At 39.4% G+C, this 22279-nt stretch overlaps 4 non-coding genes across 4 annotated transcripts; all 4 read right to left on the bottom strand.

The window, feature by feature from the left end:
- Nucleotides 1–7583: 7583 nt before the first annotated feature.
- Nucleotides 7584–7708, bottom strand: Trnal-caa. Its single transcript has 2 exons — nucleotides 7671–7708; nucleotides 7584–7628 (listed from the first exon to the last, which is right to left on the bottom strand). It is a non-coding gene; the product is annotated as a tRNA-Leu (tRNA).
- Nucleotides 7709–9578: 1870 nt separating this feature from the next.
- Nucleotides 9579–9650, bottom strand: Trnap-agg. The gene has a single exon. It is a non-coding gene; the product is annotated as a tRNA-Pro (tRNA).
- An 885-nt stretch (nucleotides 9651–10535) lies between these two features.
- On the bottom strand, nucleotides 10536–10607 carry Trnap-agg. Its single transcript has one exon. It is a non-coding gene; the product is annotated as a tRNA-Pro (tRNA).
- Nucleotides 10608–10859: 252 nt separating this feature from the next.
- On the bottom strand, nucleotides 10860–10931 carry Trnap-agg. Its single transcript has one exon. It is a non-coding gene; the product is annotated as a tRNA-Pro (tRNA).
- Between the last annotated feature and the right edge of the window lie 11348 nt (nucleotides 10932–22279).

Genomic DNA, 22279 nt, shown 5'->3' with positions numbered 1-22279 from the left:
TAATAAATAAGAGGCTTAAACGTTTGACAAAGCGAACATCTTTAATTTAAATGTCATAGTATGACAATCAAAATACTTAGGCATATAAAAACTTAAAAAAAAATAGTATTAGTTACAGATGTGGGATATTACATGGTATAGCCAAATATTTATTTATATACCTAATAAAACTCTAAGCATTTTTACCATCATTAACCTTTATAGGCTTAATTGGTAATCCATTTAAGAATTATATTCTAATATAAGAATTTAAAATCTCAATGGTTAATTGATTGTGATATTGAGCTTTATTTATAACTGGAACCATTTCAGCAATCATGGAGCTTCGACATAGAAAAATTATATCGAAGAAAAGTCTTAAATTAATCCAAACACTTAAAAGGTTTATAGAAACCACATGTCCCTTAACTTATATTCCTTAATCAATATTGTAGGTATATGATTTACTCCAATTAAAAGTAATAACTCCAATTCGCTTGGTATAACCTTCATTCCAGGGTATCAGTCGCAGCAAAAAGCGATCCCCAAGAGGTCCAGAGACCCAAAGAGACCCCAGAGGTAGCTTCGAATGACAGCGGCATAGACGAAGACGTCGCCTCCGATTCCGAATCCGATTCCGATTCTGAGAGCCCGACAGTCGCTGAAAGACGACAGACTCAGACTGTGGGGTCTCCGGTGTTGTTCTAAGCCAAAACCAGAAGTGAGTTGTTGTCCGGGACTGGGATTGAGATTGGGAAGTTTGCAGTTCGAACTGGGGAATTGCAAAAGGGAACAGATATAGGCGGAGATATAGGACGGGGAGGAGTGGTGAGATAGACCCAGTGGCTCCCATCCTGTGGCCGTTCCATTGCCGCTCTGTCAAATGTTTGGCTTAATGATGGCAGTGATGGATGGATCACACGTAAGCGGCAGTCATTTAGTAATTTATCTCAGGCCATTTCAAATTAATAGACTCGGTGGTTGAGGAAGCGCTCCTCTTGCCTTTGATTTCACGATTTTTATCTCACATTTGAAATTATGTGCAATTTTTTCCTTCGTTTTTGTTTTGTCAAATTACATAAATTTATGAGCGAACAACTTTCGACTTTTGACTGTGAGAGTCCAGCTAATTAAGGCAGCTGCCTTCCAGTTGATGAGTGTGGTGCCTTCTGAGCTGCAGTTTCAAGCTCGATTAAGTATTTAATTATGCGCAGTTTACTAAATTGGTTGACTGACTCTTTATCCACATGCAGATCGGGTCGAGTGAAGGGCCAAACGATCTCGTGTCATGTGTGCAGCGACACTTGTTCGTTGAGGGGCACGGTCGGTGACCTTAAAAGGGGAGGGGTGTGGGAAGAGGGCGAGAGGTCAAGAGGTCAAGGACCTTTGCCTGCCCAACAATAAAAAAAACTACCTGGAAGCACTTTTCTCTTACGAACAAAATTGAAAGTAATAGACACGTCACAAGGTAATGTATTTAACATGCTTTAAGAAGTTTAGCCTTAAAATTAAAAACAAAAAAGAAAATTGTTTTTTAAATATATTTTGTTAGTAAAAACGGTGTAACTTTCTTGAGTACTGAATTTACAAATAAAATTAACTTCCTAATAATTTGTTTAACTATTTTTTCCCGTTACTTCCTAGGGTTGGTTACTATACTTTTATTTGTATCTCATTTAACTATCATGAAAAGCTTAGTTGTTTTCAGCACACTATTCTTTAATTTGTAGTGCTTAAATATCTACAAAAATAAAGGTTTATTTACCCTACTTTGGAACACATCCTGTCAAATCTTATTCCTAACACTTTCATAATGTTTCTCATTGCACTGCAATTTCCCTGTTGTTTTTCATCTGGGACACGCAAATTCCTTAGAGCTCTGTCAATATTTAACACAAAAATGTTTCTGCAAACATTGAAAAAAATGGTTTGCTACTCTTTGTCAGTGCCACGAAACTCGAAAAGAAATAGAGCATACGAACAAAAACAATATGCGCTGACACTGACAAGTCGTGTGAAGCACACCTGCACAAGTCAAGCGCCGAACGACCGATTTCGAGATTTCGAGAGACCGCAAACCGAAAACCAGATCGGTGAAGGGGAACGCAGGTGGGGCATTGCAGCTTGGGGCATGCCATTGCATTCGGCGCACTGAAACATGCTGCAAAGTGCTGCTCAGCTGTGCGTCGTGGCCTTAAAACTAGTGCAACACATTGGCCTCCTCCGCAAATGCTGGAAAAAAGCCAGCTCAGTCCCTCTTTCCTACCAATCCATTTTCCTTGCAGCCGGGCACAGCGCCAAGCTAGCCGACTTCAAGTAGCAAAGGGGTCTTGACTATCCGCTGGAGATCCAAAAGAAACGAGAAAATAAATTTTCATGGGTCTATCAAATCTTTGGATGTCCTTCAGGAATAATCAATAGTAGTGTGTGTTGACTTTTGTTTTATATTTTACGTATCTAAAAAAAATATCTGAAATAAAATAAAACTTTAAGATTAGAAATCACATGTTATACTTTTTTAACTTTTTGTATATTGAAAACATATCGTTTTAATAATTCGAAAATTTAAGGATTTTGAAAATCTTTAATAGATTAGTTTATTCATAAGAAGTTCATATAAAATTTAAAGAAACATATTTTTTTAGGTCTTCAACATTAAGAACAAATTATTTATATGTCACAAATGCAACTAGCACTCTCAATGCCTTACGTGCAATCTCTTGAGCTTTAAGGTTGTTTGTTGTTAAATAGCAATTATATACAAAATATAAGTCATGCTTAGTCGGAGATAATTATGATACCCTATCCGAAAGTACTCCCGTAAAATAGGAAAAACAAATGTTGCACCGCATGATTTTCTTGCCGGGGGCCTTTCGCTACTTGAGCACACACACGCGTAAGTGGAACGAGGGCGGCTGTTGCAGTTGCAGTGCCACACCCCCTGCCGCCTACCGCAGGATGAGGAGGGAGAGGTGGTGGCGGAGGGAGGTGGGGGGCATTGTCCTTAGCCTCACCGCAGGCTGAAAAGCGGAGCGTGCACAACAATAACCGCCAGACAGACGCTGCAATAAGGCGAAAAAGAGATGGTAATAGACAGGGACTTGGACTTGATTGTAACAATGTGGCACACTCAAGATGCGCCAGGTATTCGGCTAAGGCGATAATGTGGCAAGGATAACAAGGCATTCGGACAGCGGAGTGTTGCACTGGGGAATAAGATCCATTAGTTTAAGATTTTAGTATGGCTTTTGGTTGTTTCTTATGCCTCTATATTCAAGATTTTAGTTATGAAAATATTTGTGTTCTTTTTCTGGAAAGCCTTTCTTTTTAAGTAGAAATATTATTAAGCAAATAAAAATGTTTAAACTTCAATGGTATTATGAGCATATTTAAAATACGATCATAATAGTTATTAAAATAAAATTAAATTGTTTACGTTTAACACCTTAAACATTGTATGTAAGTTAACACTTTCTTACATAATAATTTAATCAACACTCAAGAATGTGAGATTTAATAATGATTTCTTAATTCAAATGTTCGTCACCCCGTAGCTTTTCTCCAAGCTTTGATGAATAAGTCTAGCTTGTTCTCTTTTTTTCCAGTGCAAAAAATACGAACAAAGCTGGTTGCAAGGGCTGCCTTGTTATCAGGCAGCTCCTGTCTTGCTCTCCTCGACCGCCTCGAAGTGCGTAATGCGCTCATTACGTGCCGGCATCAACATCGCATCCACATGCCACACCGGTTGCGACTCAGCCTCAGACTCCAACGCCATGGCTGAACTATTCCGTCTGCACCACCTCCATCTCCACATAAAATCTGCTACCCGCTGCTCCATTCCTTGGCCTTCGTTTCAGTTTTTCGGGCTTTGTCCCAGCTCTCGAACATGGCAATGTCATGCCAATTGCATGCCTTTCCCATCGCCGCGTCCTCTGAAAAGTCTGTCGAGGATTGGGGGACCCGGAGGTGACCAGTCGGGGGACGGCTGGGAGTCAGCCAGTCAGCAGCTAATTAGAGAACCGCCTTTTGTGCCGGGTGATAAGGCAAAAATTGGAATTGGAGGCGAGATTGCGGGCTGGCTTTGATTCAATCCCCGATCGAATGGTATGGCTGAGTCGTGTCTGGCAAATTGATGAAATTGTCAGCGATTTGGCAGTCTTTGGGATGGGAACATAGCTCAGACAGATGAGTATAATTGGATTATTTATACAATTGGGTTTCAAGCATGTGAAGTTGCAAAAATAATAGTAGTTTATTATCGTTTACTTCTAGGTTGATTTAATCACAATCGAGTATTAGTTGCTTAATCACTTTTTAATAGTCCGTACTATTAGAAAACTTCTTGACAAATTATCTTTTTTTTTATATAAGCTTTTAAATCTCCTAATGCAGAATCCTTTCATAAACCACAAAGCTTAACATCCCCAATCCATCTGGCACTATCACCCCGTCTTCCTTTACTTAACCTTACCAAAAAGTTCATCAACCCAAACCGCAGTAGCTACAATTCAGTTAAGTGGACTTTTAGTCCAGGCTACAAAATCAACAACTGCTAGTGATGAGAAGGTACCAAATTAGTACCTAATTAAGTACTCTTAAATGCCATAAAGTTGAAATAGGAGCAATGAACTAAATTTAATTAATATATATTACCTTTATTATTTATTTATGGTTTCTCAGAGCCAGAAGTACATGAATTTAATTATCTAAATCACTTCTCATTCTTAAACCATCTTAATACCAATTATTGGCATGCAAATTTAAAAAACAAAAAACATCAGAAACTTTTTTAAAAAATCGTTCCCTTTAAGGAAAAAAGTTATACTTAGGTACCCTTGACCAATTTCCCTTCACTGGCAGCACAAGAAAATGCAACAACAGCAGCGCATCGAAATTAATGATGCAGTGAAAACCGCTAAATGCCCCGAACTGCAACAGGGACCTCCTCCTTTCCACTTCCCCCGATCTCATGGCCTTCGAATGGAGGTGTGAGGCAGGTGTTTTGGCCCTATGCTGATTTTGGGATGAGTTCACTCCGGACACGTGCGTTGATGTCCGGCGAGCGATGGAAGCGGAACAAAAGGCTTGCGGTCGCCTGTTGTTGTTTTGTTACTGCCGCCGGTCATGTCGGTTATGGCCGGTGCTGTACTGTGTACTGTGGTGGCCGTCAATGAAAGTCCATATGTCAAGCGACTTAACAGCAACAACAGCTCAAACGAGACAAAATCAATTTCCCTGCTCAGTTAACCAAGCAACAACAGTAACACCAGTCACATTTAAAACGGATTTGTAACGCCAACCTATTATTTACGCTAGGAAAAAATGGACAAAAAGACGGCAACTGCAGGTGGCAAACAAAAAATGCAGAAGGTAAGTATAGTTTTGAGAAGGGAAGCTTGAAATACCCTCGTCCAAAGTGGTTCAAAGCGAGAATTAAAAATATAAATACTCAAAAATTTATGCTCCCTTGGTTTATTTAGAACCAAAACCAATTGCTCATGTTAATCAAAGGATTTATTTGGTTCATGTTCCTTAAGTAATTTAAAATGTCTAGCAATAAGACACAAAAGTGTGTTGATTGCACGATATCTAGATAATCTATTACCTAACCGTAATTTAATAATTTTAAATACATGGAAATAATATACAAGAAGATTTTATAGGCCTTCTTAAATTATCTCTTGAAGTAATAATGCCTGATGAAAGGGTACTAGAAAGCGCAAGGCCAATAAGTAGAACAGGAAAATTCGAGCTCAAGAACGATAGACTGCGTAGGCGACGCCGGAGATGTAGATTACAAGGTTAGGGGAAAGAAGTGAGGTACTGGTACACTTGGCTAGAAAAAGTAGAAGAGTGGGCAACAAGCGACGAAGCCTAGGAAGTGGGCTAACCCAATTGGTCTCTTGGCAAACGCATTATGGGTCACTAAGCCGCACGGCCATTGTCAGACGTTGGCTTTGTCACTTCCCTCTTCTAAATTTCCCTGCTGTTTCCCTTTTCCCCAACAAGTGCATTTCGCGATTGACATGCAACACGCGCTCAGGCGCCCACTTTCCCGGACTTTCAGAGGGCGTTTTGGTCGCAGGGGGGCGTGGCACGCACCGTTGTCGCTTGGCTTAGTTTGTAAAACTTGTTATCGCAGGGGGAAAAAGAAAAAGAATTTGTTCTCTCCAATTCTCGATGGAACACTTAAGGAAAAACTGCAGCCTCATTTAATGAAAAGTTTTTTAAAATAACTTAAAATAGCTGATTACCATATACAATAATAACATTCGATTTTTTTAAATTAGATAGATTTTTTTAAACTTGAGCTTAAGAAGGAAATATCTATAAATTATAAAGTATATACACTAAATGTGTCTTTTTAATTTCATCAAAAGCATTGTATAGTTTTAAAGACTAGAATCGGAGAATTCGGAATAAATCTTTTTTATAATATATTAACTTGCTATTTTCACAAAAATTAAAATAATTAAATCAAAATCGACTCGTTTTATTTTAGTGTAACAGTGCGTTTTTCCCCAGTGCAACCGTCTCTGTCTTTGAAGCTGTGTAATTGAAATTACGTGACACTTTGCATATGCACTGGATTTAAATCGAGTTTCCAGTTGGCCATCAAAGACAATGGGGATGAGGGGCTGTACGGCTGCGGGTGTGGGGGCACAGTGGTGCCTGCCTATTGTGGCACGCGTGGCTTACTGGTCGGACTCCCACTCCCCCGTTGTTCGATGTTGTCGGTGGCTGGGAGAATTCATCGGACCAACGTGTAGGCGACGGCTCAGAACTTTGACAAGTGCATTCAAGTGCAGTCAGCGGGTAGGGAAAACTAAGGGCATGAAGAACAAGGAAGGAGACCCCAACACGTGTTGGAAAAACCATAATGAAATGTATAAAAACGAAAACCTAATTAGCAACAGACATGCTGGGAATGAAATGTGAGGGAAGGCAATGCGACTCGAGGTTTTATGAGGTGCGGAATCAGATTTAAGGTTTAGTGCTGATACCCAGCGACAGCTGAATCAAATCAGGCGAGAAAAAACTGCTACTTAATATGAACAGATTTAAGGGGAGAGTGTATTATAAAATAGGGAAACGGGAATTATTGTCATTGTAATTAAAAAAGGCAGCACTAGGGGTTAATTTAAGCCATGTCCTTATCTTAAAATCATATCACATTGGTAGGGAGGGTAATGCCTTCATAATTTTGACTTAAATACCTTCATATTTATGAAATATAGTGTTTAACTTTACAGGAATAAAATGGAAATACATTTTTAGCATACGCATAGCTTCAACTATTTGAGCTTTAAGATGGCATGTACATAGTATTTGTTTTGACATGCAACCTCTTTTGTATTAAAACCAACAGATTTTCAGTATCTCTTGATTTGCTGATAAATAAATTCATTAAATGCACTAATTCCATAATGCGGATAGACTTGTTACAAACTTACGAGTTTGTGTTTTTTAGTAAATTGGATATTTTACTCTCCTTCAATAACAATTTTATTAATATTATTAACTAACTTGAAGCGTTCTCAGGCATGAACTGATTGAAAATTTTAGAACACAACAAAAGAATTTGTAGAAGAGAAAAAAATATTTGTCAGAAGTGGGATTCGAACCCACGCCCTCAGAGAGGACCAGAACGCTCAATCGAACCCTGCTGTGCAGGGTAAGAGGTATTTGCTCTTGAGTCTGGCGCCTTAGACCGCTCGGCCATCCTGACATTGGCGCTCCGCCGATGATTTGTCCCCTTGGGCTGCATGCTATTTATAGACTAGCAATTAGATAAGCAAAGTCGAAAGAGAAACCTTGACATTACAAACAAAAACATTCAAGTGTGGAGCAGAGGAAATCAGTCCGCCCACACATTTGTGCCAAAAAAAAGGTGATAAAAGCTCGGCGGCACCTGGTGTTTGTGTTGGTGTCACTGCCGGTTGCTATGTGGTTAAGTGCTGCAGTTGCCATTTCACGCTCGGCTAAATCGCTGCTAAATCGTAACCTGAGCACCGTTTCCGGCAGGGCAATCAAAACCGAATCGAGCCTTGTCCTCCGTTGCCCGGGGGCCTCATCATAAAAATCACCCAAACCGCAGCCCAGCAACAACAAAATCACCACACAAAACAAACCCATACAGTTAAAAAAAATATCGTGCATAAATCGAGAAATATCGTATATTTTGTAAATCATTTACTACTTTATTAAAGGCTAATGTTATACAGAATTTTTTTTACTTTTTTTTAAGTTTAATCTAAAGGATAGTTTAGAATATTTTTATTGGTAACCTTTTCTTAAAATATGTTTAAACGTTTAAATAATCAACAACAAAATCACCACACAAAACAATCCCATACAGTTAAGAAAAATGTGCTTAAATCGAAAAAAATCGTATATTTTGTAAATCATTTACTACTTTATTTAAGGCTAATGTTATAATGAATTTTTTGTACTTTTTTTTAGCTTAATCTAAAGGATAGCTTACAACATTTTTATTGGTAATCTTTCATAAGTATGATCATAAGTTTAAATAATCAGCGGTTGGTAATAAATGGATTTCCTTTGGAACATAATTAAAGTTTAAAGACATTTAATTTTTGTGATTTCTCGGAGTGCACACACCCAATACACAAACTCACCCGATTGATGCGCCACGAGTTCAAGTCAATTGCAGAGCCCGCAGGCTGCGGAGTTGTTCCCCTTTTTGTCGCCGGGTGCTGAAACCACAGGCTTTAACCCCCCGCTATCTGCTGTGATGTATTTGTCAGTAAAAAAATAATATACGAAAAGTTTAAACAATTCGGCAACGACTACAAAAATACCGATTATAAATATAGCCTTCCGTAAAATAATCATAAAAGAATCTGTTCACTTAAATGTTTTAATATATACCAGATAAATTTACGAAAAATGATTAAATAGTTAAATAGTTTTTAAGCAAAAAAAGCAAAATCTTGATAACGAACAAGAATTCTAAATCTTTAAAGACCCATCCGATTAAAGCTCTCGGTCTCCAATTGATACGTTAACCCGCACTTGAGCTCTCCTTCACAATGGGTATCATTTCGAAAAGTAACTCCTCATGCGGAGGCAGGCTATCAAATGCAGCCTTCTTGGGGGAGTGGCTGGATGATGGCAAGGGGGCATTGGAGACGGAGGCTTGGGAGAGACGCTGGCATTGAAATCGAAATCGGAATCGACAACCAGACACTTCAAACGCATGCAAAACGCATCGAAACAATGAGATTTACGTGCTTCCAGCTGTTATGGACTGCAATCGGATACATGGTGTGGAATGGGTGAAATGGACGGGCTGAGTGCCGTATTATTACAATGCGAAAGAGATCTGCCAGCCAAACCCCCTTGAACCCCCCGGGGGGCGGCAAATGGATTTCGGGTAATGACAGCCATGAGCTCTTGGCCTGCCGGTGTCTGCTTGGTCAGCCAAGCTGAAAAGTTTGTTGTGTTAATTTTCAATGCATAAAATTCATTCGTCGGACTCTAGACTGATTCTACACAGCGAAAAAAGTCTGCGATTTTAGCATTTCTTATAAGACTGACTGTATCTGAATTGGTATTAAAAAAAATTTACTTTACTTGGGCTCGTCCGGGATTTGAACCCGGGACCTCCCGCACCCTAAGCGGAAATCATACCCCTAGACCAACGAGCCAGTTGAATAATGACCGCCAAACTACTTCTTATCAATGGAATGTTCGAAGTTCAATTTCGAGTAAAATACTGGTCAAAACTTGATATGTTTCTGGCTTTGTCAAGAGGTAAGGTGTTTAATAGCGTTTGTATTTCTTGTTATCTTTTAAATTTAAAATAAAATAGGCTTTGCCACTAATGAAAAAGCTAAGTGGCTCTTATCTAAATCTGACCATTTTCAAAAATCCTGCTAATGTGCTCTTATGTAGTGTCTTCGTTGAAGGTAACACTTTTTGTTTTGAAATACATACATACATACATACATTAAAAGAAAAAACTAAGCAATGTTAAGTTTTTAATACATTTGTTTTAACACTGAGTATTGTCTTTATAAGTTTCTAGTGTATCTTGCACCCTTCAACCATGGATGGACGGCATTCAATTGGGAGTTGCCCCAAAGAGTCACAGACACGTCCAGTTGAATGCTCCTGTCTGCGGTGTCTGTGACTCCCGTCTGACAATCCGTCTGCTGCATTGTCTCCTCTTCTTCTCGGGGTGAAATTGTAATTGAGCTGAATCAGCTTACCTTTGGCCAATTCCGCCTGGCACCGTGTAATTATTATTATTTAAACGATCGAATATCATTGAACCATGGTTGACTTTTTCAAAACTCTTTAATAAATACTTTTTTCGTTCATTATTTATTCATTTATTTTCATGTCAAACTTGTAAAATGAGTTAACATGCAAGTACTCAAAACTAAAAATATATCATGGAGACAGCATTTCTGCTAGGATTCGCATCTATAAATAACGAAAAACTACATTTTAATATAACAATTATTTTTACTAATTTTATTTTTTTACTATTTCACATGTATTTGTTTTAATAAAATAAATAGTTTCTTGGGCTCGTCCGGGATTTGAACCCGGGACCTCCCGCACCCTAAGCGGAAATCATACCCCTAGACCAACGAGCCAATCTAAGATTTGGGCCCAATCTACCTTGCATCAATTTAAAATAACACAAGAAGCAGCGGAATATCTTTTAAATTATAATATTATCCAATGTAAATGCACATCATGAAGCAATAAAGCCACAAAAATTACTTTGTTATTTCAATGGGTAAAAATACATAAAGGTAGGATTTAATTTTAGTTTAATTTTATGTAAGAGGGAAGTTTGTTTTTTAATGAAAAAAAATGATGTAAGCAAAAAGTTAACTTATCTTGGGCTCGTCCGGGATTTGAACCCGGGACCTCCCGCACCCTAAGCGGAAATCATACCCCTAGACCAACGAGCCAGTTGAACACCGGCCGACAAACTTCTTTTTATCAATGGAATCTTCGAAATTCGATTTTAAATAAAAGACTGGTCAAAACGTGAGATGCATGTGGCTTTGAATTTAAAAATGGATATATATATTTATATATCTTGTTGTCTTCAAACTGGTTAAGTTTATAATGCCAGCTCTTGGAGGGCTCATTAATAGTCTGCCACCAAATCCCCTATTGTCACTAACAAGCATTCGGCTTATAGTGGCTTTTGGCTGACTATAAATGAACTCAATTAGTTGTTAATAGCTCCGGTTTCCCTCCTCACCGATTTATTAGAGAACCCTTGCTTTAGTGCACTTTATCCAACATATGCCCGAGCACATTTTCGTTGATTGCTTATGTCCATATGGTGGTGGATCTGAAAAAATCCGCCAACGGGTCAGGGACTGGACCTTTGCAAATCTCTGGGTCTCTGGCAGATTAGATCGTATTCGGGGTTGGGTTTGCCTTCTGTCACTGATTGTAATCGCCCGAACCGCGACTCGTTAACATTATTTGTTGTGGTCTCTACTCACAAAGTGCATTGGTCTTTTTGCTTTTTAGGGATAGCTGTTGCTTTTTTATTTAACAAATCAAGGGTGACCCGCATTGGGTTTTTGGATTTTTCTGCGTCTTTTGGCAGCCCTTTTAAAGTTTCCAATTTGTGCCTTGAGAACCACCCTAGATGGATTGGTTCTTTGGGCAAATATTTGCCAAAATGCTTAGGCAACATCAAAAGCCCCTTCTCGTTATCCTTATATGGTCAAAAACACACTCGCAGGGAAGAAACTTTCGGTAACAACTGTGGCGAGTTACGTGAGTTGATGGCTTCATTAGGGGTTGACGGGGTCTGGGTCTGCGGAGCCCGCACGCCAATGTTTTATGTCTCAATTCTGGCTGGCATAAAAAAGAATTTCAAGTGGTTGATTTCTGGCTGAATTGCACCCCCCGTAGTTGCCATTTGTTACGTCACAGCTGTTATGATTTTAGCGCTGCCTTGTTTTAACTGCGAACCATCAGAAACGATGTAAGTGGTTCCCCTAATTAATACGGCACGAAATCCTCAATCGCAGTAAGTGGAAATGGAAGCCTTGGAGCCGTGAACTTTCGTGGCTCATTTGAATTCATTAGGTCTTTGAGAGCTTTACTTTATAGCGATTTTACTCCTCAACGAATCGTTTATCTGGGAAAATGTGAAGTTTTCATTCAAAGGAAACTGCGCATTTGGTTTAAGGGTTGATCTTCCTGGTGCCCTGTAGGTGACAGCTACGTGGCCATTGTTAATGGTTCAAGTCACTGGGGGATTTCTGTCCAGGACCTCGAACAGTCTTAATAATGATGACGTAATTATATATAAAATGTTTAAATGGTCTGTGCCAAGCCCAGAACTAATGAATTCATCATGGGATTTGACTGAGGGATGCCTTTGAGTAGTATAAATGATTTGAAAAGCGGGAGTTCCGTTGTGAGACGTTTATAAATGTATTTTTCTTAGATTTTATTTAAGAAAATATTATTATTGTAGTGTAAGTATAAACCACTTATGTATGTACTTACAACAAACACAAAAATTACAACTTTTTTGGCTTTAAATATTTTAAATTTTTATAAAATTCTATTATCCAACTTAATTTTAAACACACAAATCTGTCTGAACTTGAACTCCTTTTTTTATTTAATAACCCAAAACACAAGAAGTAATGATTGATGTAGATAATTTATATTTTTACTTATAAGACAAAACGGTTCACACTGACAAATACTGTATTTTGATGTAAGCTTAAATCTAAAATTGTTATTTATTTAATTCCAATCCAAAATGTTGTAGAAAGATATTTGTCTGCATCTGCTAATCAAGTCGCAGCCTTTGTACTATTTCGTGAAATTCCTCTGTTAGTAACCTGCATTTCAAACTAATTTTTAGCCCTCCCGAAGACCTGGCCTCCTCCGTATTCCAAGCCGCTGTCATGCATGACTCAACCCCTTCCCGAGGCATCTGCCACTTTCTGCTTCCCGTGGCCAAAACCACCAGAGTTGCGGCTTCTAAGGCAAACATGTCTTACACGTTGCACAACGATGGCAAATGCAAAGACTACAGTGCAGAACGCGAGTCAACAAAGGCTCACAATCTATAAAGTACAATCACTTTCAACAACAAAGCCAACAGACAGGACTGGGCCGTCTGTCCTTTAAATCATGCTCGGATCTGCCAGAAAACGTGGCTAGATCTCCGCTCGCCTGCCCTCAACAATTTTCTATATATACATAGGTATAGGTACATATTTGCACACACAGGCCGGTAATTATGGGTTCGAAAAGTCTACGCCGGCATCTCGTGGCTCGATGATCGACATTGGTGGCTGGAGAATGGAAATATATGGCCGAAAACCCGATGAAAGGCCAGTTTACTTAGCGTAGGGAAGGCGCAGCCTCCTCTACCGGTCGTGCATTAATTTTAACACAATTTTTGCTTTATTTTTAGCTTTTTTTTTTTTTTTAATATTTTTCTCTTTTACGTTTTGGGGTACGCCCCATAAAGTGGCATGCCGCCTTGGTTATGTAAACAGCCAGAAGAGGAGGTTCGGTGTAGGAACTCAGCAGAAGGTGAATTGATAAAGGCCGCAGATGAAGCCAGGCGTTGATGACGCCGATGATGATGATGATGATGATGAGGATGGAGGAGCTGGTGCTGGCACACATCACAATGTTTGGTGCTAGGGGGCAAAGGTTGCCTCCGGAGGTCCAGAAGGGGGCGGTGGAGGTGGTGGGAGTGGGAGTGGTGGTCGAGGACGTGTGCAGTAAGTGTTAATGCTGCAATCTTTTTCGAGGAGCCAAGACTCCGAGAAGAGTGGCTCAATGGGTGGCTTTGTGGGTAATAAGGCGGTGGAGTGGTGGAGTTAGTGAGTCGAGAGTCCATCGAAAGTGAAATGAGATTATGTCATGTTCACGGAATTTTGTTCACTTTGATAAATAATACAAGCTACATTTTAGAGCACGAAAGAAAAAACTTTAGTTTACGGAATTTTGATATTGTAACTAAGAGCATTAAAACTTTTTCTAATTAATTTTATATTTATCAACATATTTGTACGCTTGTTAAAAGAAATTTGATTACAAGCAAAACCATATTTTGATTTTATATTAAATTGCCTTTAGGAAAAAAATGGTGTTTTTTATTCGTTTAGAATTGAATGTTTATAAGCGTTATTGCACACAATCCGATGATTATCTTTGCAATCAGATTATCTTACAGTTAGCTGAATTTAGTTTTAAAATCATTTAAACTTGATTGAAACTAAGCTGAATTAAAATTAAAGATTTATATTGTTCTATAAGACGCACTTAGAACTTACTGTACAAGTTTTTGCATCTGCCATTGCTTAACTCTTTGGGCTATCAACTGTTGTGTGTTTCAAGGACTCGTTCAGACCCCCCCTCAGACCAACACTCATCCAGTGCAAAGTCCAGTGCAAAGTCCAGCAAAGCCGGCACATTAAGCGGCAACACGTTGAGCCACGAAGCCCGGGCACAAATGAGCGGCAATCCACACTCACATATCATCAAAATTTATAAAGCTTTACCCCCAGCCGAAGCGTAAAATGGCCAGGCAAGCTTAACGCTCATAATGCCAATGTCTCCCCTCGGCGAGCGGTAAATATATGAATTGGATTTTGAGCTGCCGGGGATTAGGGAACCGAGAACGGCAAACAGGAATCGGAACCAGAAGGAGTCGGCCAAATGGCTTTATGTGCGTCAGTAAATTTACACCTCGTAATCGAGATGAGTGGACACAGGACACCCGCTGCGGGCGAAACGACCCCTAGCAGCTGTTGTCCAAGATTAGTCCTTTGCAAAAAATCTGTCGCACAAATTTTCATTTTTATGAGCCGGAGCCTCGATGGCATTAGGGTCCAGTATTTGTTTGGCTTTGAGTTATGGCAGGAGAGAAGGACTTCGCCTCGGGTTCAGCCAATTATATAATAACAGCCAGAAAAGGAATACACAAATGGCAAAGCACGTACTTCATCGGGCTAGAATGAGGCTCAATCGAAGGTCTAGAAGTCGTAGGGCAGGCTGTTTACTTGACAATCACTTCGTTTAAGATGTTCATCTCTGGGAACCCACACTGAAAAAAGCCAAGAAACATTTTAAAAAGCTCAATAACTATTAATATCACAAAATATTTAAATGTTATATTGAGATGAGAGTTTTTAAAATTTCCTTTTAAGTGTTTGTTGTACAAGTAGCTTCAAAACATATTACTATTATGTTTAGCATGAACAATATTTTTGACATTTTGTCCATGTGCAGCTTTTGAAGAGCACATTAAATGAGCCCCTTCAATCCCCTGCATTCGCAATGGTTTTCTGAGCCGCTTCAGAAACATTCACTGATTTGCATTTCAATCTTGGCGGCATGTGTTTAGTTTCGGCACAAGGAAACCTGTTTGCTGGCAGGGGAAGCCACCGCAGCAACAGCTGCTGAAGTTGCTGATGTTGCTGTTGTGCCAGTTGGTAGAATGCAGCAGCAACAACAACACTTGCCAAGTGAGATCTCGACCCCTCTGACTTCTTATGCCTTGCTTTGCTATGCTTTGCTTTGCTAGCACCGTGACTTAAAATGCAAATGAAAATGCAATCATTGTTTAATCTCGAACAGCGCCACAGCAACAGCATCAGCAGCAGCAGCAGCAAACTCAAGGAGCAACAGTTGGGGATGTTGCAGTTGTCATACTCGTTCGCAAGGTATTTTTACTATTCTATAGATCGAAAGATTCTTAAATATTTTATTACAGAAATTTCAAGTCCTACAATAATGATTGCACCAATTTTAAACTTATATGCATTTGTATATGTTAGGAAATGTGTTCATGTGTGTTATGTTAATAATATAAATGATTTAAGAGTAGTTAAAATAAGGCAAGCGTAGCTTAGTGAATTAAGAACCATACCTTATATCCAAAAATTATACTTCTTCAGATCTAGATCAGCAGGGTATTCAAAGCTTCGCTCTATTTAAAGGTTCCAGTTTTGTTGCTACGATCGCCAGTCAAGCGTCCCCGCGGCAACAACTGTGAGCATGTTTGCTATGCCCAGCCGATCCGATCCAACAAGCCCCGACAGATTCAGGAAGCTTCCGAGCCCCGAGATACACAATTTTTGATAATATTTAAACAGGCAAGAGTGTCGGAGGCAGGGCAGCAACAGCAGCAGCAGGAACAGCATCAGCATCAGCATCAGCATCAGCATCAGAAACTGCAACATCGAGGGAGTGCAGATGCCAGATGCAACGTTCTTGGCTGCTGTGTGATAAATTCCTGGCTTGTACCGACCGCAATACAAGACTTTTCTATCAAACAACATGAAAATTAGATCGGGTAATGCTGTCATAAGGAAGTGGAAGCAACCAGCAGATATCCAAAGCTATTGTAAAACTGAGGGGGGATTGCTGGGAGTGGAGATGGTGTAGTTGATCGATGTGGTTCCGTTTGGCTTGGCTATGTTCGAGCCAATCGCTTAGATAAAAACGAAATGCTAACAAGGAAGCAAGACTTTGTTGCAATACTGTGGGTAAACAAAATAATACATATATATATATATATATATATATAATTTAAATTCGTGTTATATATTGAAATTAAACTCTGACTTTAAAGTTCTTGAGCTCAACGTGACTTTTAGAACTTCACCTTATTTTAAAGCGAATTTCATTGGCCACGAGCTTACCCAACACATCCTTACCCAAACTCTGGTGCGTCACACTTTTAATTTCCAGCTCATTTGGAGGCTCCAAGTCCCCGAAAGCCTCCGCAGACAGCGAAAACTCCCCGAGCCAATCGACAGCACCAAGGTCAAAACTGTCTGTCCACAGCAGCAGCAGGGAGACCTAATTGGCAACGCCTTTTGCCACTGCAAGTGACAGGAAACTTTCAGGCCAAGCGGCACCGGCAAACTAATTAGCCTTAAAATAAAACCAACACAGGAAAAAAATGGACCAAAAGAAGATGTTTTTTCCGAGGAAATGATACAATTTCGCGCTCTCGAAAATGGGTCTGGTACTGGGTAAGGGGCAGTACGGGAGAGGAAGGAGGTACAGGAGGAGAACCCCGCAACAACACACAACTGAAAAAACAAAATTTTTAATTTAAAGGAGAATAGCTGGCAAAAAAAGTGAAAAAGTATATATACAGCCGCAACAACAAACGCAGGTCCGGCAAATCCAGAGACCATGGCCATTATAGACGATACTTAACAAGAGAAACGCTGAAGACGAGCTTATAGAATCACTTTGTTAAAGAATTTCATCGAAATTTTCTCGCCCACAATAACGAAAATAACAATATTACAAAATATAAATACATGACTTCATAAATTGTATACATTATTTTAATTTTTATAGCTGTAAGTTTCCGACTTGTATATATTATTATTAATATTATTTATTAATTGATTTAAGAGGATGATAAGGCATGAAACCATTTATTTTTTCCCATTATATTTTATATTTCCCATTACCAATGCTACAGGTATAAACTATGATGATGCTTCAGGGATTTCCATTTTCTAATGACCTTTTCTTTTTCAAGGCCATTGCAAAACCAAAAGATATAAAAGAGATGAGTAAAAATAGGACCAATAAAAAATACTTCCTTCATCATTGCTGACGTAGAAAGTCTATTTGGACAACTCTCTATATTTTTCTCACTTATACCCTTTTTTACGTAAAAAGGCAATTAGTGATTACCTTAGTTTATATCAACAAAACTAGTTTGAAATGTAATTTAAAATTTAAACCCGTTTAGAAAATACGTTTCTTAATGTTGTTCAATGATTAAATCTATTTGTTTGTGCACTCCTTATGAGTTGCCTCTGAAACAACAGTGCCAACACTGGGCGTCATCATCGTCCCCGTCGACTTGTTTGTCGTTTATCTCGGCTTCATTATCGCTTCATTAATTGCTAATTAACCATGTTCTACATGGCCGCCAGTTCGCAGTTTCATAAAAATGTGCATGGCGTGGAAAATATAGCCAACCATCGGGGGGTTTTAGCCACTTTGCTTGGCCTTTTTGTAAGTGCAAATAAGTCGAAATCATGCCAAGTGAACGCGCCCCGAGTTTATCGCGCTTTAATCTAATGCAATTTGTAAATGGAAACAAAACCGGGCCCACAAAGGATGGCACCACCACCAGCATGGTGTCTCCTTCCCTCTCTATATCTCCCTCTCCCTCTCAGAGGCCGTCTCTTTCCCGCCTCGTTCTTGTAAATTAAGGCAAATATTTTGCTTATTTATTTTGGTTCTTTTGCGCTGCTGCTGCTGCCTCTGTTGTTGACTAGCCGCAAGGCAATTAATTAATTTATTAACGCAAATAAACAAAGGCGCAAGGCGAGGAAACAACCGAAAGCACAATCAAAGCGCATTTGAAATGAAGTATAGGCCTATGGCAACTAGGAGTGAAGAAAGATGGAAATCATGAACGGAAGAAGTATCTAAATTTACGATCGTTACTATAACTAATTATCATGAAGATGGAAGCATTTCATAAGGGTGTCATGTGATAGTTTCTTTAAATGTTGTGCGTTGTGGAGAATTTTCAACCAAATTGAAAGTCATAACATTGAAAAAAAATTTTCATACAACCCTAAAAATTTAAACATCAACGGATTACTTGGTCTTATTTCCCTTGTCCTTTGAAAATGTTTACAATAGTCCTTTATAGGTTTTACAGCATGCTGAATAGTTAGCAGCAATATTACTTTAGCTTATTATTTTCTTGGGATGGCCTCTGCAAATTTATTTGATTAAGCAAAAGCCAACTGGCGGTGCCATTTAAAGTGCCAGCAGCCAGCTTACCAAGTCATTTCCCTTTCAGGCCAAACTCAAAGACAACTCCCCCACTCTATATGGCATGTTGACTTGTTAAGGCCACGTAAATAGGCGAAAAGGATTTTCCACTTGAGGAGTGCCAATGCTGCAGCGTCAAGAAAAAAGAGCAGTCGGTGGCTCAGGCTCAGGCTCAGGCTCAGCACCGTCTTTTAAGACTGCTTTTCCAATTGGCTGCCTTGGGTGGTGCGAAATCGGCGGCGCCAAGCCGCAAAAGGAGCCAAGCACCACGACGGCGGGTTAAGAGATTAACAAACTGGATGGGGGGCAAGATGGGGCAATGGCAAGTCAAGTCAAGTGAGGCGGGCTGACAGGGAAAGTGACCAAGGTTCCGACTGGTTCTGGTTTGATGTCTGGCCCTGACTCGGTGGCTCTTTTAATTAAATCAAAGTTAATTAATGCTAACGTATTCATAAACAGGGTCATCAAACACCCAAAATCGCCGGGGAGCGAGCTGAGGTCGCTTCTCCTTGGCAGAATAATTATGTAATATTTTCTACTCAAGGATCCGCCTGCCGCCTGCTGAATATGCAACAACATTCGCCGCAAGGAGTGGCTGTCAGTGGCAGGAAGTCAACGAACAGCACCAGGTTCACGATTAAAGTAGCAGGAGCACGAGCAGGAGCAAAAACAAGAAGCTGACTTCAATTATTGGCATTCCCTTGTCGTTGGTAATTATGCCAAAAAAGCCTGAGCGAAACTTTTTGACTTTGTGCAATTAAAAGTACATTTTTCAAATATTTGTATACAAAAAGTAAATACGAAAGGGGGAAATTGTGTCAACGGTTCGAGAATTGACTGAGTTATGATGTTACAGATTGACCGAGCATTCTTTTCGGGTTGGCGCTTGATTTTCCAAGAATTTAATTATTAATTTTTGGGGCCGGCAACAGCCGAGATTGGGATTACAGTCCTGACGACGACAGACGATGATGAAATGATGAAGGGGTAAAGGATGGGGCTCGAACACGGCAAAGCCTGGCAGCGTGCTGTGAATATTACCCAGCTTTTCTGATAGTTTTATTTGCCCTTTCTGATTTCAGGGAAAATAAACCAACTCTTTGCTCTGGTTTTGAGTGCCTTAAGCCGTGTGGATTTTCCAACGCAGCGTTCGATGGCTGACATGAAATGCATTTAAAAGTGCTTCATTCCACAAATAAAAACGAGTAATGCTGATGATATTTTCGATTTTCATATTTTGACACGAACGCCGAATGAGTTTCGGTTTATTTTTATGTGCGTGTTTGCCGCTCTTAAATATTCAACGCCGAACGTGGAACAAGTGTGCCATTAAAAATCATAAAATATTAAAAACATAATCCCATAGACGAGTATATTTAAAGCTTAATTATCGACAGGGAAAAATCGCGCCTGAAAACGTAAACGTAAACGTAAATGCCGCGGATAACAACGTGTAATGCCAGTCGGGACAGGAATTTATGTGCGGAACAGTTGGATGGGGACGGGATTACGCCCCAAATATGTGCGAGTGGATAAGATCTGTTAGGCAGATTGACCATAATTGATGCTAGCCACTTGTTGAGCCCCATCTGCCGCCCTGCGACACTTTAAAAATACAAAAGAATCTCGACCATGACCAGGCATTTGCTTTAAGCAAAACTATTTCCTATCCCCAAATACTTGCCAAAGCAAATTTCGCTGGAGCCCCAGACATGTTTGGTATGCCCAACACAAATCCCTAAAACTAAACCATTCCCGTACCCAAATCCGAAACAAAGAGCTGAACAACATGACAATGAACAAGTTTTTAAACGACGCATTGAAAATTTGTTCCGTTGTATCAAATTTATTATTTAGAGATTTCCACTCTTGTTTGTTCTGCTTTCTGCAATTGTTGAAACTATGCGCGAGGGTATTACATGGTATCTATCGTGTAAATAGTTTATTTTTGGCAGTCAGCACCGTAAAAAAATTATACTTGCAATGATATCCTGTGGACCCTTGTTCCCCGCTCCACTTCGCAGGCAATAAAACATTCAAAGGATTAAATAAAAGCTGAAAAAATAGATGTGCTCCAATAATAGTTTTCGCTCAGAAGCCCCTCAAAATGGCTGAACGGCAATAACAAGAAAAACTGACAACAAATTGTGCAACTTTTTGGGGGGTCGAAATGGGGCTTCAGAGTTTTGGGTTTTTTTTTTGTTTTTGGTTGGAGAAACTAGTTGATACGGTTAAGGGGCTTAGTTGAAAGCCTGGAAAGGGGTTGAGCGTGAAATTTTGGGAGAAAAAAATTGGCTGGCTTTAAGACAGGCTTAAAAGAGGCTGAACACTCTTGTAATTTGGGGTTTTGTAAATTGCGATTGGGAAAACATAGTCAAGAGTTGTCGTAGTTATCTACGCACTTATATATTTTTTTTCGAAGTCTTTAAGTTTTGGTTGTACCAAAAATACTTAAAATATTTTACATCTTGTGAAAATAACTTTCAGTGATAAATGTACTTCTCAATATCTTAAACATTGTATTGTTTTTTTGTGAACTTAAATATAAATAATTGATCGGTGGGGAATTCAGAAAGGTTTTTGAAAGTGATTCATTTAAAGCCATTCTTGTCCCAAGATTGACCCAATATCGCTAAACCAATTGCAATTCTAGCTTTTAGCCAATTTGGTTGGAGTGCTGGCGGAAATTCACACCAGAATTGTTCAAACGGAAAACACCATCAAAAATACTAATAACCTCAGTTGGAGCAATGGCGAAAAGCATGGGAAAATGGGGGAGCTCCGTTGCGAAAAATGTTTGCCGGCCTCGCTGCCATTCGTCTCTTTTTTTTTCTGTGAGCGCTTTGAAGCGTGGCTGCATATGCAATTACATTTTACAGCAACAAAGTTGATAACAAACAAACGGGAACCAAAAACGGGGAGTGATTGTGGGGAAATGGGGAAAATGGAGGAAAGTGGGGGTTTTGTGCAAGGCATTCAACAAATTTTCAGCGTCAGGTTTCATTTCGGCTGCTCCTTCTTCCTATCTGCCTTGTTTTACTGCTCCTTTCTTTACCCCTTTTTTTTGTTTTTTAACATTTTGTTTGTTTTGTGTTTGTTTTCTAAGCTTGCATAACAAATCGCTGCGAAAAGCTTTTCAATTCAAATGAATGAAAAAGGAAGGAAAAAATGTTTTATGCATGTCGATGGCCGAAGGGGTTGGGCGGTTGGTTTTTCAAGAAGGGGGCGGCAAACAAAGTGTGAATGATGCGCTGGGGCCAAGTCAGGAAAATGGAAAATGGAGGCTGGGGGAAGTCAAAGTCGTCCACATAATGCTCACTTCCAGTCAAGGAAAAGGGCTCAGGAAAACGTGATTGACGTTCTTCGAAATAAAGGTTCCACAAAAATTGTACATTTTAAAGAGCTTTAAATACACATTTTATATTACTAATAAATAAATGACCTGAAAACTTTTAATAGTTTCAATTTTAAGTATTATGTACATATATAA

Source organism: Drosophila elegans, unplaced genomic scaffold, assembly GCF_018152505.1.
Source record: "Drosophila elegans isolate 14027-0461.03 unplaced genomic scaffold, ASM1815250v1 contig_208, whole genome shotgun sequence".
In the NCBI taxonomy this organism is placed as follows: Eukaryota; Metazoa; Arthropoda; class Insecta; order Diptera; family Drosophilidae; genus Drosophila; species Drosophila elegans.
Note: the sequence above shows the minus strand (reverse complement) of the source record. Positions and strands in the feature narration are given on the sequence as shown.